Genomic DNA, 3,576 nt, shown 5'->3' with positions numbered 1-3,576 from the left:
GGAAAGTGCTCAAAGCCCAAAGTCAAATCCTGAGCATAACCATCACACTCTACTCCTGTGGCTACTTCAGGGTTGGGATACTGCCAAGAGTTCTTTATTAATGACTGGGACACTGACAGAAATATGAGGTTTTTGTCCAGCCTGAAAACTCTAAATAAGACGTTGTTCTACCAGAACATCCCATTCCCATGGGAACATCTTATAGCATTGATAATAAATTTTATTTAGACCCTTGGAACATGATGGTAGGCCAGCTTTGGGCCTTTACATAGCAACAGACCATACCGAGACTGATAGCACACAAGTATTTTAGGCTTCTCCCATGATCATTTTTCTGAACCTAGAAGCTAATTCATTAAGATTCTGTATAGCACAGTTCCAATGTGAGAGACTGATAAGGAACAGCTTTCTATGGTGGCATCCTTAATTTACATTAATTACAGCTGGTTTAACTTGGAAACTAAAATGTAAAAAAATTATATTTCCTGGAAGTAGGCAAGACTAGCACAAACTTTTTATGGATGAGCACAAGTCGCTAAAGGATCAGAATATTATAATAGAATATTTAAATTTGGGATTGGATAAAATATTTGCTGATGTTTACTACTGAAATCAAAGATAAAAACATCTTCTCATACATACCTCATCCCTAATCCTATCTTCGGTCATTTTATAAATATTGTTAGGATAAACTTCACAAGTTGAACTATCTGCAAGATTATTTTGATAATAGCACATATTTTATGTTTTTACTCTAATTCTTCAGAAAATTAAATTTCAAGAAAATAAACAAGAAGAAATGTAATCTTGTTTTAGTAGCAATTATTTTTGAAATACAAGGGTACTTCAGAAGTTCACAGAACAATTTACATTATCTTTTAATTCTATTTTTCCACGAACTTTTTGAAGTATCTTCGTACATTCAACTATTGGGGATAAATTTTTTCCTTATGGCTTTCAACCAGCTATTCCCTCTTTCATTTTACTCCTGTAGCATCAGAGCCACAATCCACAGAACCCATAGTGCCAGGCCCAATAAGTAAAGAAAAATCTTTTCGGAGAACGATTGTATGGTGGTGTTATGCCAACACTCCAGTTAGAACTCTGGAGATGATGCGTTCTACTTCCTCACCTTAGAGTCAAATGTCCCTGCAGCCCGTGGAGACCCATTGATACCCAGCACACCCCACACCCATGATATCCTCCTCACCTTCAACTTTGTCCAGTATTCTTGTCCATTTCCCAGTTCCATTGCCTCCTTCACTCTACGGTCCTTAATTTCTACTCCCCAGCATGGTTATGCCACTGGGCTCTTCAGCACTGAGAGTTTTCCTTTTGCTAGAACCTGCATCTCAAAATGTTTCCCTTTGACCTTAACCTCTCACCTCTGTAATTTCCCCCATTCTCTTACCTCTCGTTCCTGCTAACCCTGATCTTTCAAAGGGTTGTGGTTGAGAAGCGGAGCCACTTGGCTTTTCTCTATGCTCACCTCCCTCTTCTCAGACCTGAACCCTGCATTCCAGTCCTTGACCTTGAATGACATGGTTTCCTCCCCCGACCCCTACTCCCAACATCCCTCCTTCATGCTGGCCCTGTTGGTTACCATTGTTAGGGCTTCTGGCCTCCCTGCTTCTTGCTATCCTCACAATTCCTAAGCCCAGCTCTAATCTCACTTGGCTATACTGTACACTGTTTTACATCTGATTGTTCTTATAACTGCCTGGCCAGGCCCCAACCCTAGGTAACCCACTGCCTGCTTTCTGCTTTCTCTTGGCCTGCACCTAGACTCCAAGAGTTGAAGGAGAAAATGACAAATCTGTGCTAAATGAGGACACTTACAAAACTCTACAGATAACATAGTGAAAAAATGGGACTTCATTTTCTGTGGATTTATGATAAGTAAATATGTTCTTCTTTCCTCATCATGCCCTTCCCTACCTTCCTCTATGTCCCACACATACCCAGCAGCAGATGACAGCATACAAGCAGTTATAAGAACATCGAGCTTTCTGCACTACCCATAGAAGGGTCCATGGGGTGTCGTTCTGCATCCCCATCCTAACTTAAAGGGAATATTTCACAATGTCTAGAGCCCTTGATGTCCACCAAATGAAGGAGGATGTGCTCAAATTCCCTGCAGCAGGAACCCATGTAGGTGGCACCAACCTTGGCTTCCACATGGAACAGTACATTTACAAAAGGCAAAGTGACGGCATCTACATCATAAACCTGAAGAGGACTTGGGAGAAGCTTCTGCTGGTGGCTCGTGCCATTGTTGCCATTGCAAACCCTGGTCACATCAGTGTCATATCCTCCAGTACTGGCCAGCAGGCTGTGCTAAGGTTTGCTGCTGCCACCAGAGGCACTCCTTTTTTTTTTTATTAATATTATTATTTTTTATATTCTATGAAGTTGTTGCGGAGCAGTTGAGAGGGAGGGGGAGAGGGGAAAGGGGAAGGAAATGGGATGGAAGAAGGAGGAAGGAGGAGGGGTGGGATTGAGGCTTGTGGCACCCCCCTCATTCCCACAGGGGGACCAGTTGGCTTCCAGTGGTGGCTTGGTCTTTGCCAGGCTGGGTGCAGATGTCGGGGGGTGTGTGACAAAAGCCCTTACCCCCCACCACCCCAGCTTGGTAACGTGGGGCCCTTCTTACTGTGGCTCAGTGGTCATTGCTGGGCTGGTTGCGTGTGTCCGTGGGGCATGGCCAAGGCCCCCAACCACCCTGGCTCAGGAGAGCCCGGGGCACTTCCTGCAGCAGCTCAGTGGTTGTCACTGGGCTGGTTGTGTGCAGAGGCACTCCTATTGCTGGCTGCTTCATTCCACGAACCTTCATTAACCAGATCCAGGCAGCCTTCCAGGAGGTGGGTCTTCTGTGGTTACTGATCCCAGGGCAGACCCCCAGCCTCTCACAGAGGCATCTTGTGTTAATCTTCCTACCCCACTCTGTGTGACACAGATTCTCCTTGTGCTGTGTGGACATTGCCATCCCATGCAACACCAGAGCTCACTCAGAGGCTCTGAGGTGGTGGACAGGGCCGAGAAGTCCTGCATATGTGTGACATCATCTCCTGTGAACACCCATGGGAGGTCTTGCCTGATCTATACTTCTGCAAAGATCCTGAAGAGATTGGAGAGAAAGAGCAGGCTGCTGCTGAAACAGCTATGACCAAGGAGGAAATTTCAGGATGAATGGACTGCTCTAGCTCCTGAGTTTACTGCTGATCCACCTGGGGTCACAGACTAGTCTGAAGGCATGCAGGTGGCCTCTGTGACTATTCAGCAGGTCCCTACTGATGACTGGAGCACTCAGCCTGCTACTGTGGACTGGTCTGCAGCTCCCACTGCTCAGGCCACTGAATGGTCCACTGAGTGGTATTAAGCTGTTCTTCCACAGGCTCTTAAGCAAAAAGGAAATATGATTGACAAAAACCAAACAAATTTCTAAAAATATATACTTATCCACTGCATCTAAAGTTAACTCCTAAGGTTATTCTCTCAGCCCTCAGCCCACCCAATTTCTCTGAAATGAAGAATTTGACAGTGTTAAATCACTCACCATTCCCACCCCTCCCATTC

General features: G+C 45.0%; 1 pseudogene; it reads left to right on the top strand.

Annotated features, from left to right (window-relative positions):
• Positions 1-2,082: 2,082 nt before the first annotated feature.
• LOC134360823 (small ribosomal subunit protein uS2-like) lies at positions 2,083-3,189 on the top strand (annotated as a pseudogene).
• Positions 3,190-3,576: the final 387 nt, after the last annotated feature.

This window comes from Cynocephalus volans, chromosome 12 (genome assembly GCF_027409185.1).
Source record: "Cynocephalus volans isolate mCynVol1 chromosome 12, mCynVol1.pri, whole genome shotgun sequence".
In the NCBI taxonomy this organism is placed as follows: Eukaryota; Metazoa; Chordata; class Mammalia; order Dermoptera; family Cynocephalidae; genus Cynocephalus; species Cynocephalus volans.
Note: the sequence above shows the minus strand (reverse complement) of the source record. Positions and strands in the feature narration are given on the sequence as shown.